The sequence below is a fragment of the Pristiophorus japonicus genome, chromosome 9, assembly GCF_044704955.1.
Source record: "Pristiophorus japonicus isolate sPriJap1 chromosome 9, sPriJap1.hap1, whole genome shotgun sequence".
NCBI classification, from domain to species: domain Eukaryota; kingdom Metazoa; phylum Chordata; class Chondrichthyes; family Pristiophoridae; genus Pristiophorus; species Pristiophorus japonicus.
The window spans coordinates 201,790,944-201,805,876 of record NC_091985.1 but is presented as its reverse complement, the minus strand read 5'-3'; positions in this window follow the sequence as shown (position 1 = coordinate 201,805,876).

The window sequence follows — 14,933 nt, the reverse complement described above, 5'->3', positions numbered from 1 at the left end:
AGAGCAGTCCTGTCCAGCGCCCTAGGCGAGCGGCGACCTTGGCCTCCAGTTCTTGCCAGTTCGCTGGCCAGGCTTCCTCGTTGGGGCTAAGGTAGACTCCCAGATAGAGGAGATGGGTCGTGCTCCAGGCAAAAGGCCTGAGCTCCTCCGGCAGGGAGTCCACCCGCCACTGACCCACCAGGAGTCCGGAACATTTCTCCCAGTTGATCCTGGCAGAGGATGCGGCCGAGTAAATCTCCTGGCACTCACGCATCCTCCGCAGGTCAGCGGGATCCTCTACCGCGAGGAGCACGTCATCGGCGTAAGCCGAGAGGACGACCTCCACGCCCGGCCCTTGCAGAGCCAGTCCCATCAACCTCGTCCGCAGGAGGCGCAGGAAAGGCTCCACGCAGATGGCATATAACTGGCCGGACATGGGGCATCCCTGGCGCACCCCTCTCCCAAAGCGAAGGGGCGCCGTCAAGGACCCGTTAACCTTTATCAGACACTCCGCGGCGGTGTACAAAAGTTGGATCCGGGCGACGAAATGCGTCCCGAACCCGAAAGCGCGCAGAGTTCCGAGCAGATAGTCGTGATCCACCCTGTCGAACGCCTTCTCTTGGTCGAGAGATAGGAAGGCGACCGACAGACCAGCCTCCTGAGAATGATGGATGAGGTCCCGGACCAGATGGATGTTATCGTGGATTGTCCGGCCCGGGACCGTGTAGGACTGGTCGGGGTCGATCATGTGGTCCAGCACGGCGCCAAGGTCGAGCAGACATCGCCCTGGCAAAGATTTTGTAGTCCGTGCTGAGGAGGGAGACCGGGCGCCAGTTCTTAAGGAGGCGGAGATCACCCTTCTTAGGCAGCAGGACGATGACTGCCCTGTGCCAAGAGAGGGGCATCTCCCCGGTCGCCAGACTTTCCCCCAGGACCCGCGCCTAGTCGCCCCCCAGGACGTCCCAGAATGCCCTCTGGAACTCCACAGTCAGCCCGTCCAGCCCCGGGGCTTTTCCCCTTGAGAGCCGGTCGAGGGCGCCGGTCAGCTCTGCCAGGCTTAGCAGAGTTTCCAGATATTCGGCGCCCTCCGGGCCGACCTTCGGCAGGTCCTCCCACAAAACTCTATGCGCTTCCTCGCTGGATGGCTCCGGAGAGAACAGAGCCCCGTAATATTCACGGGCCCTGTTGTTGACGCCCTCCGGATCCGAGACGAGAGAGCCGTCGTCGGCCAGCAGCGTCAAGAGCTGCTTACGGACACTCTGTCTTTTTTCCAGCGAGTAGAAGAAGGGGGAGCCGCGGTCCAGATCCCGCAGGAACCGGATTCGCGACCTCACGAATGCGCCTCGGGACCTGACAAGCTGCAGGTCCTTCAGCGCGACCTTCTTCGCTTCGTACACCATCTGCAGGGCCGGGTCCTCGACGACTTGACCGAGACGGGACTCCAGGTCGAGCACCCCTTTTTCTAGGCACCCGACCCTGGCCGCCCACCCGCCTCTTGGTCGACCCCCTCGCGTACTCTTGACAGAAGACGCGGACGTGAGCCTTGCCCACGTCCCACCATAGCCTCAAGGAGGGGAAGCCCCCCTGCTTCCTTCTCCAGTCGGCCCAGAAATGACGGAACGAGTCCTGGAACCGCACGTCCTCCAGCAGCTGGTTGTTAAAATGGCTGTACGTGGCCCCGTCCTCGCGCGGAGCGAAGCGAGCTCCGCCCACACCAGGTGTTGGTCCGAACACAGCATCGGCCACATGGAGGCCGCCGTGACGCAGGAAACGTACGCCCGAGACACGTAAAGGCGGTCGATTCTGGACCATCCTACTCCAGGCCTCACCCAAGTAAAGGCGCTGGAGTCGGGATGGAGATTTCGCCAGATGTCCACCAAGTCGAAGGACCTGACCAGGTCCCTCAACTTCTCCATCGCCGTCATGCACTGCGGGGCACCGGAGCGGTCCCTCGCCTCGAGGGTGCAGTTAAAATCTCCCCCGAGGACAATGCAGTCGCCGACGTCGACGGAGCCAAGAAGAGCGGACACTTCTTCGAAGAAGCGCGTTTGCTGCGGGCCGGGCTGAGGGGCATACACGTTCATGAGATGGAGCAGCACGTCCCCCAGGCGAACCGTTACGTGCAGCAAGCGGCCTGGCATGGGCTCCTCGACCCCAAGATCTCCGGCTGAAAATGCGGGGCCAACAAGATGGCCACCCCACAAGAAGTAGTAGTGAGATGGCTCATGCGGACCTCTCCTTGCCATTCCAGGAGCCATGTGGTTTCGTCTCCTGGAATGGTGTGGGTTTCTTGCAGGAAGCACACCGCATATTTCCCCTCCCGCAGGAGCGAAAAATTGTTAAATCTACGGCGTTCCTCTGCCGCCGTTGATGTTGAGGCTGGCTTTGGTTATCTTCATGACAAAAGCATAGTGCAACCTCGACCTAACTTATTGTGGGGGGGGGAGTGGAGTCGTTTGTTGACCTCCACTCCTTCAGCAGCCCAGCGAGGAACCTTTTGAGCCGGCGCAGCTCAAGGCCTTGCACCTTTGATAAGGGCCCATCCGCGGCCATGGTTTTAGCGGCGACACGGATGGATGCGACGAGCAGCCCCGGCTCGGACCATCTTTCCAGGGCCAGACGGGCTCGGTTGCTGCAACCCTGGCTCTGGACCAAAAAGTCCCGGAGTTCCTTTGCAGGAATGAGGGGGGACTCAGCGGCGGGCACTAGGATATCCACCGCCTCACTGGCGATGGACTCGAGATCTTCTCCCTCGTCCCCCACCGAGTCCCCGTCCCCCTCCGGGAGGTCGCCGCCAGCAGCCGGCCCGTCGACCGCACGAGGCACGGCAAATGGCTTGGCCGCTCCATCCGGCCCTGGCTCCGTCCCGATCCCACCCCCAGGATCATCGGCAGAAGAGTCCCCACTGGGCTCTTTTAAAAGCAGTGCTGGGTCAGGAAGCGCCAGCGGAAGGGGTTCCTCCTCCGCCCCAGGAGCCGGGGAACACGGAGAGACCTGGCCAAAGAAATTCTCCAGGTCCTCCAAGTACCCTAGCTCCAAAGTAGGGGGCGAGGGTTGTTGTTCTTCCCCCTCCCCGCCGCCACGCCCCAGCCCAGCGTGTACAGAATCATTAAAATTGTTAACATATTTTGTTTCTTCCGGGCTGAGCGACTCCCGGGGGAAGTTGGTTAATAGCTGGGCGGGCTCAGGTTCGGCCTTTTCGGCCCCGCCCGCCTCAGTCCCCGGGAAGCTCGACCTTCGGCTACGCATTCCTCCGCTGGCCCCACGCCCACCACGACAGGCAGATCTTCCACGCCATCCCCGGGAGGCAGAGGCTGGGCAGCCTTGACTGTCTCACACTCCCCGGGGACAGACTCCTCTCGCCTACGGCGCAGTTTGGGGGCACTGGTGGGGAACATGGGACATGCGGCGGGCACCGACTTCTCCGTGGAGGGATGTTGTTCCCCCTCCGCCTCATTGGAGCGGCGCCTCCTTTTGTTCCTGAGGGGGCGCGGAGGCAGGGAGACCTCCATGTCTGCCGAGGCCTCCCGCTCCACTCCCCTCTTTTTCTTATCTTGCCCGCGCCCGAGCCCCTCTGTGATATTGGTCAAGGGCTCGGGCACGGGCTCAGCCGATGACTGAGTTGGGCTGAGCGCTGTGATCAAATTGTCTGGCGCATTGAGGGGACCCGCCTTGAGATGTTTCACCTTCCTCCGCGCCTTCTTTCCGATCGGACGCTCTCCCTCCCCCCCCCCCCGCCGTGAATACAAAGGCCTCCGAGGATGCCCGCGCACCCACAGCTCCCGGCATGTGGACGCTACTAGGGGGAGGGGTGGCGGCGGCGCTAGCCTTGGCCGCCCTCGGTGGTTTGGCGGCCTTGGAGGCGGGGCAGTTCTTACGAACATGCCCCACCTCCCTACAGGCATGGCACCGCACGCCAACCGACGTCCAGAAGATGCGGTAGGCAGTCCCCTCGTGCACCACATTAAATGATCCCTCCGTCGTCTCCTCCCATGCCAGCCGGACAAAGAGCTGGCGGCGGAAGGAGAACACGTGGCGCAGGCTGCTCTCCCTGAGGCCGAGCGGTATAAGGTTGATCCCTGACCTTACCTCCCCCAGTTGGTGTAGGTGAGGGAGGAGGAGCTCAGCGGGAACAAAGGGCGGGACGTTAGAAAGGATGACCCTCTGCGCGGTGGCCTCGAGAGGATCCACCGGCAGGAACGTCCCGCCCACTGTGAGCCCTTTTCAAGGACCAGGGACACCACCCGCTCCGACCCCAGGAAGAATACAGCCTTCCCAGACATCTTGGAGGCTGCGACAATGGCCGAGGGGCCGACTACCCCAGCCATCGCCCGCACGCACTCCTCGATGCTCATTGTGGGGTGAGTGTAGCTCTTGACCCTGTGTTTTTTTGTTATAAGTCTGAACAGTGGCAGGGCAGCAGGTGGCGCAGGAGGCACCGTGGATGTGGACGCCGCCTGCGCGTACGTCTTAGTTGGCCCTGCCACCGGCGTGGATGGGGTCGCCATCACGGGGTCCCTTTCAGGGCTACACCCACCCCAAAGTCACAGGCCTTAATGGTCTTAAATGGCCTCGTTGGTGATTGAACAGAGGGAGCTCTAAAAGAGGCACACCTCTGCTCAGTTGTCTCAATTAGGAGGAAAGGGGCTCTCAGAGAGAGAGGGGAGAGATAGAGAGAGAGAGAAAGTGATGGGGGGTGGGAAAGAGGGAAGCTGTGAGGGCAGGTCTTCCCTCACAGCGATGGGTGGGTGTTTTTCTTGGGGTGCACTCCCCAGATGATGGAAAAACAAACACAGTCTTTGTAGATGGTCTTTGGGTGGGGGGAGAAGATGTCTTCACCTGGGACAGCTGGAGCCACCCAGGCACACACTGCCAACGATGTTAAATAGGTGATTAATAGTTCTTCAGCCCGGTAGCTCCAGCTATCCCAGGCTAGGCAATGGGGGAGGGGTGCTTCAGTGGTGTGTGGTGCCTAGCTGTAAACAAGACCCCCACTTCCACACACACACACCCCCCACGATGTTCCAGCCCTCTAGCAAGTCTTCTTTCCTCCCCCCACCGATATAACAAAGTCTTTAGGGGAATGCACCAAAACACACCCACCTTTGGTTGATGAAGTTTCTCCCTCCTTCCACACTGGATAGTTGTTGATCATTTTCCCCCTCTCTCCAACTCTCTGCAGCAGTATTAAAGGTTGTTGAATTTTCCGCTCTCCTCCTCTCCCTCTGGATGGATTGGAATGTAGAAAGCCATTTCCTCCTCTTCCTGGTCTGTTTCACAGGGCTCACTCCAGGCTTTCCAGGCAGGAGCAACAACAGCAAGCTCCTTCTCTCACTGCTCCAGGCTCCAAGTGCATAGGCCACGCCTCCAAAGCTCCACCATTGGTCCACAGATCCCCTGAAAGTGGCAGGCCAGGAGGATAAGGTGATTAAGAAGGCATATCGACTGCTTGCCTTAATTGGCTGAGGCATTGAATAAAAGAGCAGGGAGGTTATGCTTAAATTGTATGATACTTTGGTTAGGCCACAGCTCGAGTATTGCGTGCAGTTCTGGTCGACGTATTATAGAAGGATGTCATTGCACTAGAGAGGGTGCAGAGGAGATTTACTAGGATGCTGCCTGGAATGGAGAATCTTAGTTATGAGGACAGATTGGATAGGCTGGGTTTGTTCTCATTGGAACAGAGGAGGTTGAGAGGAGACCTCATTGAGGTGTACAAAATATTGAGGGGCCTGGACATAGTGGATAATAAGGGTCTATTTCCATTGGTGGAGGGGTCTATTGCGAGGGGGCATAGCTTTAAGGTGGTTAGTGGAAGGTTTAGAGGGGATTTGCTGTGGGGGGGGGGTGGTTTCTTAACGCAGAGGGTTGTGGGGATCTGGAACTCACTGCCTGGAAGAGTGGTGGATGCAGAAACCCTCACTACTTTTAAAAGATGGATGGATGGGCACTTAAAGTGCCGTAACCTGCACGGTTACAGACCTAGAGCTGGTAATTGGGATTAGACTGGATGACCTTTTGGTGGATGGAGCAGATATAATGGTGAGTGCTGCAGGGAATAAAATACAGCCAGGATGATCTCCTGGACTATTTTCGATCACCTGGATGGGTCGGAGAGGAATTTTCCCAGATTTTGTCTCTCTAAATTGGCCTGGGTTTTTACCTGGTTTTTGCCTCTTCCAGGAGATCAGATGGGTCTGGTTGGGGTGGCGTGTAGAATGTTTCAGTATAAGGGATGTCACAGTTGTGGTGAGGCAGACTGGTTGGGCTGGGTGCTCTTTGCCTTTCCGTCATTGTTCATAGGTTTATATGTAACCATTAGGGCTGCTGACCAAGGGCCGTGTGGCTCTTTGGTGGCCGGCGCGAACATAATGGGCCGAAATGCCCTCCTTCTGCGATGCAAATTTCTATGTTTCTATGTTTCTAAATACATGGTATGCGACACCTTCTGCACAAAATAAAGTTCACGGGATTGGGGGATATATATTAGTATGGATAGAGGTTTGGCTAACTAACAGAGAGTCGGGATAAATGGTTCATTCTCTGTTTGGCAATTAGTAACTAGTGGGATGTTGTAGGGATCAGTGCTGGGACCCCAACTAAATACAATCTATATTAATGACTTGGAAGAAGGGACCGAGTGTAATGTAGCCAAGTTTGCTGATGATACAAAGATGGGAGGAAAAGCAATGTGTGAGGAGGACACAAGAAATCTGCAAAAGGACATAGACAGGCTAAGTGAGTGGGCAAAAATCTGGCAGATGGAGTATAATGTTGGAAAGTGTGAGGTCATGCACTTTGGCAGAAAAAAATCAAAAAGCAAATTATTATTTAAATGGAGGAAGATTGCAAAGTACTTAAGTACAGCGGGACCAGGGCGTACTTGTACATGAAACACAAAAGGATAGAATGCAAGTACAGCAAGTGATCAGGAAGGCCAATGGTATCTTGGCCGTTATTGCAAAGGGGATGGAGTATAAAAGCAGGGAAGTCTTGCTACAGTTATACAGGGTATTGGTGAGGCCACACCTGGAATACTGCGTGCAGGTTTGGTTTCCATCCTTACGAAAGGATATATTTGCTTTGGAGGCAGTTCAGAGGTGGCTCACTCGGTTGATTCCAGAGATGGGGGGGTTGACTTATGAGGAAAGGTTGAGTAGGTTGGGCCTCTACTCATTGGAATTCAGAAGAATGAGAGGTGATCTTATCAAAACGTTTAAGATTATGAGGGTGTTTTACAAGGTGGATGCAGAGAGAATGTTTCCACTGATGGGGGAGACTAGAACTAGAGGGCATGATCTTAGAATAAGGAATCGCCCATTCAAAACAGACAAAGAGAAATTTCTTTTCTCAGAGGGTTGTAAATCTGTGGAATTCGCTGCTTTGGAGAGCTGTGGAAGCTGGGACATTGAATAAATTTAAGATAGAAATAGATAGTTTCTTAAACGATAAGGGAATAAGGGGTTATGGCGAGCAAGCAGAGAAGTGGAGCTGAGTCCATGATCGGATTAGCCAAGATCGGAGGGGGAGAGGGAGGTGGAGGGGGGAGAGGGAAATGGGTGAGAGGGGGAGGAGGTTGAGAGGGAGAGGGGGTTGAGGGGAAGATTGTATTGAATGGCGGAGCAGGCTCGAGGGACCATATGGCCTACTCCTGCTCCTATTTCTTCTGTTCTTATGACAGAGAGACAGAGAGGGAGAGATTTTGAGAGAGAGCGCAAGATATACTCTCTTGCTCTCCCCCCTCTCTCACCCTCCCCCTCTCCCCTCCCCTTCCCTCTCCTCCTCTCCCGTCCACCTCCCTCTCTCTCCCCCTCTCTCTCTCCCTCCCACACTCAGCACCTCATCCCTGCTCACCCTACCTCCCTCTCCCCATCTCCGTCCCTTCCTCACCCTCGCCCCCTCCCCCTCCTCTCTCTCCCTCCCCCCATCACCCCCGCCGCCTGTACATGGTTACCCCCCCTCCCCCCGTCCTCCTCCCCTCCACACGCCCTCTGCACCCCCTGTACACGCCCACCCCCACCCGAACATGGTTACCTTTCCTCCACTGTACACGGTTATCCCCCTCCCCCCCGGTGCGGCCTGTGGTGACTCACCAATAGTTCTGGGCCTGTTAGATCAGCATCAGGAGCAGCAGAGGACGATGAAGATGAGGGAGGCCAGCGATTGTATTTCCTGTACTGGGTTCGCACAGAGTCAGTAACCTCTCCCAGCCCCATTTCCCCTCACACCTGCTCACACCCAGCATTGTATTTCACCCGCACCATTCACAGCCTCAGGACCCCCGCAAGCCCCTCACAGCCCATTCCCAGTGTGGTAGCTGTTGTAATGTGAGAAATGCCGCAGCTAATTCGTGCACAGCAAGCTCCCACACACAGCAAAGTGATAAGTATTAGCCCCAGGACATTGGTCATGGGTGTTATGTATTTAACCTCTTGCAACCTGCATTACACTACCACCAGAGGGCCTACCTGTTGGAGTCCCAAGGGATCCCAGCATCCCTTGGGACTCCAACAGGTATATAAGCAGGCCACCCATGAGGTACCTACACTCTGGAGTCTCATTAATGGAGCTAAGGTCACACTTGCTCATTGTACACAGTACTCAGTTTCATCCTTTATTATGAGCTATCAATTGGCGATGAGGTAACGAACAACCGCGCAAAAATGCAAAGAACTGTTGGTATCCTGGAGAAGTTCTCAGAAGGGAATGATTGGGAGGCCTTCGTGGAGAGACTCGACCAATACTTCATGGCCAATGAGCTGGAAGGGGACGAGAATGCTGCCAAATGAAGGGTGATCCTCCTAACTGTCTGTGGGGCAACAACCTATGACCTCATGAAGAATCTCCTAGCTCCGGCAAAACCAACAGCTAAATGTTATGAATTATTGTGTACGCTGGTCCAGGAGCAAATAAATCCTAAGGAAAGTGTTCTTATGGCGAGATATCAGTTCTACACATGTCAACGGTCAGAGTGCCAGGAATTGGCGAGCTATGTCGCCGAACTAAGGCGCCTCGCAGGACATTGTGAATTGAGGGATTCCTCGAACAAATGCTTCGAGACTTTTTTGTACTGGGCATTGGCCATGAGCTAATCCTTCGCAAACTGTTGACTGTTGAAACTCCGAATCTAAGTAAAGCCATAACAATAGCCCAGGCACTTATGTCTACCCGCGACAACACCAAACAGATTTTGCAGAGTAAAGAAGTTTTGACCAGTACTGTGCACAAAGTAATGCTGTTTTTGAGCAGAAATATACATGGCAGAACGTACACGCCGGCTGTTGCTGCCCGACCTCAGATGACCCAGAGTCCACCATCAATGGTTAATGCGAGGCAGTTAACACCTTGTTGGTGCTGTGGAGATGATCACTGGCTCCATCAATGGCACTTCAAACACTATGCATGCAATGGTTGCAGAACAATGGGACACCTCCAGTGAATGTGCAGGTGAACTGCAAACCCTGCAAACCACCACATTGCAGAGGAAGATCGATCCGCTGTGGATCAGGCTGAATTGGAAACTCATACCGAGGAGGCAGAAGTGTACGGGGTGCACACATTCACCACAAAATATCCACCAATAATGTTGAAAATTGAACTGAACGGAATTCCAGTATCTTTGGAACTGGACACGGGTGCAAGTCAGTCCATAATGAGTAAAAAGGCCTTCGACAGGCTGTGGGGCAAAAAGACACACAGGCCCAAGCTCAGCCCCATTCACACCAAACTAAGGACTTACACCAAGCAAATAATCCCTGTAATTGGCAGTGCAGAAGTCAAAATCTCCTATGATGGAGCAGAACACCCATATCACTGTTCTCTGAGAGTAAACGGATTAACACCAATGCCTCTGCCCGCATCCAAAGATGGGCGCTCACACTGTCAGCATACAACTAAGTAATCTGCCACAGACCGGGCACACAGAACTGCGCTGATGCTCTCAGTCGGCTGTCATTGCCCACCACCGGTGGAAATGGCACAGCCAGCAGACTTGCTCACGGTAATGGATGCATTCGAAAATGAAAAGTCCCCCATTACAGCCCGCCGGATCAGGACCTGGACCAGCCACGATCCTCTACTGTCCTTGGTAAAAAAAACTGTCCTCCATGGAAGCTGGTCCAGTGCCCAACGGAGATGCAGGAGGCGATTAAGCCATTCCACAGGCACAAAGACAAAATGTCCCTGCAGGCGGACTGTCTGTTGTGGGACAATCGTGTGGTCTTGCCCAAGAAAGGCAGAGATATGTTCATTTGTGAACTGCACAGCACACACCCAGGCACTGTAATGATGAAAGCCATAGTCAGATCCCATGTGTGGTGGCCTGGCATAGACTCAGATTTAGAGTCATGCATGCGCTAGTGCAACACTTGCTCTCAGCTGAGCAATGCACCCAAAGAGGCAGTGCTAAGTTTGTGGTCGTGGCCCTTCAAACCGTGGTTGAGGATCCACGTGGGCTACGCGGGCCCATTTCTAGGTGAAATGTTTTTGGTTGTCGTGGACGCTTACTCAGAATGGATTGAATGTGCTATAATGTCTGTAAGCACAAGCACGTCCACTATTGAAAGCCTATGAGCCATGTTTGCCATGCCCAGCTTGCCTGATGTCCTAGTCAGCGACAATGGATCGTGTTTCACCAGTTCTAACTTCAAGGAATTCATGACCCGCAATGGGATCAAGCACGTCACATCTGCCCCATTCAAGCCCACATCCAACGGCCAGGCAGAGTGGGTAGTTCAGACCATCAAGCAAAGCCTGAAATGCGTGTCAAAAGGCTCCCTGCAGTTCTGCCTATCCCGAGTGCTGCTCAGCTACCGCACCAGACCCCACTCACTCACCGGCGTCCCCCCAGTCAAGCTGCTCATGAAAAGCGTGCTCAAAACAAGGCTCTCTCTTGTCCATCCTGATCTCTATGATCACGTGGAGGGCAGGCGGCATCAACAAAGTGTGTACCATGACCGCGCAAATTTGTCATGTGATATTGAGATCAATGATCCTGTGTTTGTACTCAAATATGGACAGGGTCCCAGATGGCTCGCTGGCACGGTCATAGCCAAGGAGGGGAGTAGGGTGTTCCAGGTCAAATTGGCCAATGGACTAACATGCTGAAAACATTTGGACCAAATCAAATTACAGTTCACCAACAGCTACGAACAACCCAAAGAAGACACCACCAACTTTGACCCTCCAACACACACACAAGTGGCAACTGACATCATGGTTGACCATGAAGCTGAACTCACCATCTCCAGCAGCCCAGTGAAGAACTAACCACCTCATCCACATCCGCATTTGTACCGAGACAATCGACAAGGGAGTGAAAAGCCCCAGATCGTCTCACCTTGTAAATAAGTGTACTATTGACTTCACTGGGGAGTGATGTTATGTATTTAACCCCTTGTAACCTGTATTACACTACCACCAGAGAGCCTACCTGTTGGAGTCCCAAGGGATCCCAGCATCCCTTGGGAGCACAGTATATAAGCAGGCCACCCACACGGTACCTGCACTCTGGAATCTTATTAAAGGAGCTAAGGTCACACTTGCTCATTGTACACAGTATTCAGTTTATTACGAACGTATCAGAGGGAGTGCAACAAAGGTTCCCCAGACTGATTCCTGGGATGGGGGGGTTGTCCTATGAGAGATTGAGTAGACCAGGCCTATATTCTCTAGCGTTTAGAAGAATGAGAGATGAGAGGCGACGCCCACATCCCATGAAGGAATTTTAAAAAGTGATGAGTGAGGTGTTTAAATTTGATTAAGGACACCAGCCAAATTATTAGAGACACTCCCTGTCTTTCAGGACCTGTGCCCAGGGGAGAAGCTGATGGGTTAATCTGATCATCTTTGGGTTAAATGTTGTGCTCATTGAGCTAAGCACCTCGTGCCAGCATCAACCACTTTCCAGTCGGGCACAGCACGGGCTAGATACAGAGTGAATCCATCGGTCGCTCCCCGACACAGATACTGAGGGACACTGACATTTCTCACTCAATAAGGTATAAATTGATCCTGTACCTCTCCCCATTAATCCTGGGCTCCACACGGGCCGAATCCTGCTCCTGTTTCCCTTCCTGTAACAGCACTGAGCTCAACCCAGCCCAAGAAAGACTGGATCAACTGGGCTTGTAATCACTGGAGTTCAGAAGAATGAGAGGGGATCTCATAGAAACGTTTAAAATTCTGAAGAGTTTAGACAGGTTAGATGCAGGAAGAATGTTCCCAATGTTGGGGAAGTCCAGAACCAGGGGTCACAGTCTAAGGATAAGGGGTAAGCCATTTAGGACCAAGATGAGGAGAAACTTCTTCACCCAGAGAGTGGTGAACCTGTGGAATTCTCTACCACAGAAAGTTGTTGAGGCCAATTCACTAAATATATTCAAAAAGGAGTTAGATGTAGTCCTTACTACTAGGGGGATCAAGGGGTATTGCGAAAAAGCAGGAATGGGGTACTGAAGTTGCATGTTCAGCCATGAACTCATTGAATGGCGGTGCAGGCTCGAAGGGCCGAATGGCCTACTCCTGCGCCTATTTTCTATGTTTCTATAATGAGCAAAGCTCAGGGAGGGTGGTTGCTAGGCACTGCAGTGATGTCATAAAGCAGGGCCATTCAGCCCAGCGGGTCCTCTCCTTGTCCCTTTAAAGGTGGAGAGCTGGGACAATCCTGTCTCAACACACATCCCCCTGTTCATACTGAGAATCCCCGGGGAAGGCCCAAGGCCCAGAGTGTGGAACACAACCAAGGGGGAAAGAGGAGGAGAGCTGGACATCCTGTATCAACACACATCCCCCTGTTCATACAGAGAATCCCCGGGGAAGGCCCAAGTCCTAGAGTGTGGAACACAACCAAGGGGGAAAGAGGAGGAGAGAAGGGGAGGTAAATCACGGAGTAGGGACTGAGGGCCACCAAGCTTCAGGTTTAGAGCCTGTAGACTTCAGGAGAGAAGAGTTAGTTCTGCAGTTTCAGGATCCAGGATCCAGGGAGAGAACAAGGAGCAGATGGGGAGACTGGTGTGGGTTCCAGCACAGTGAGGATGTAGGGGGAGGGAGATTGTGTAGGGCTGTGTATTAGGGGTGTAGGAGGGACAAGAGAGGAAAGGTCAGAGGAGCAATTACTGCAGCACAACCAATAGTGAGAGAGAGAAGGTGGGGTCTGAGTGGACCCTGAACAGGCCGGTAAACTGTTTGTTTGCTGTGACCAGCTTTCCTTGTCACAAATAGCCTCCTGTAGCCCAGTGACACAAACAGCCTGTTAAACGCGACCAATGTCCTTTGGTCTGGTGAGGTCTCCCTTTGTGAAACATCGGCTTCTCATTCTGACTTGCTCACAGAGAGAAATGAGCTTCAGAACTGCCGACACTGTCCCTTTGAAGATCAATTGCCCATTGAGTTTGATTAAATTGATGTTAAACTAAAAATACTGCTTTGCCCTGTGACAATAACAGATTATCAGAATATTTCCCATAGGTTAAAAAACAATATTACAGGGACTCACTGCCATAGATAGTTGGACTGGACCTGTGATATAATAGAAATGTATTTCCTGTCAGACTTGGACACCTTGTAGATCCATCTTTAAAAAAGTTGTGAGAACTCAGTTCTCAGATGTATTCCACACAATTTGTAACAAGTGCTCAATCAGTTTGGCTTATTGTCGAGACATCAAGGACCTGACACACTGTGTGTGGGACACAAAACCTGATTTATTGGACATTGATACAGATTAAACTCCAGCCCAATTATAGGAGTTACTAACATCAGTTTTACCAAACCCCAACTGCCCGAATGAACATGGTTCAGTCCTGGATATGATTAACAGCAGAATCCAATCCCTGTACTCACTTGTGAACTTGCTGGTGCCTCAGCAGGTTGGATAAATTAGTGAGTCCCTTTGCACACTCGGGGTAGGTGAACAGCATCTCCGCAGTGTGAATTCGCTGGTGTGTCAGCAGAACCTTTGTGCTTTTAAAGCTCTTCTCACTGTCAGAACGTTTCAAAGATCTATTATCAGTGTGAACAAGCTGGTGTGTCCAGAGGTTGCATGACAGAGTGAATCTCATCCCACACATGCAGCAGGAGAATGGTCCCTTCCCAGTGTGAACTCACTTGTGGGTCAGCAGTTTAGATGAACGAGTGACTCCCTTCCCACATACGGAGCAGGTGAACAACCTTTACATGATGTGAACTCACTGGTGTTTCAGTAGGTTGGACAAGTGAGCAAATGTCTTTGCACAGTAACAGCACCTAAATGATCCCTCGTCAGTGAACATTTGCTGGTGTTTCAGCAGGTTTGATGATTCTTTGAAAGTCTTCAGACAGCAAGAGCAACTGAAGATGAGTTTCCAGCTGGGAGGGGGAATTGAATCCCTTCCCACAGTCCCCACATTTACACAGTTTCTCCATGGTGTGTGTCTTTGTGACTCTCCATGGTTGGACGATCAGTTGAAGCCTCATTCACGCACACAACACGGGTACGGTTTCTCCCCGTTGTGAATGGTGCGATGTTTTTTCAGGTTGTGTAACTGGTAAAAGCCCTTTCCACAGTCGGTGCACTGGAACACTCTCACTCGGGTCAGTGCTTTTCCAGTCACACTGATGTTTGCCCACACACAGAACAAACATTTGCCCTTCCACACTCAGAGCCCGATGATATTGGGGCCCTGATGAATGCAGTGACTGTGTCAGACCTGGGTGTGATGTGGACTGGGACTTTGCTCTGTAAATGCTGCTCCCCATCTCTCACAGCCTGGAACACCAGTTGACAAAAGCCCTCACTGAGTCCCGCTTCGCAACTCTCAACAATTCAAGTTTGTGAGGGGCTTGTGGCCCCCCAGTGGGCGGGGCTGAGCCTGGGTGGGCGGGGCTTGTGCCCCCCCCCAGTGGGCGGGGCTGAGCCCGGGTGGGAGGGGCTTGTGCCCCCCAGTGGGCGGGACTGAGCCCGAGTGGGAGGGGCT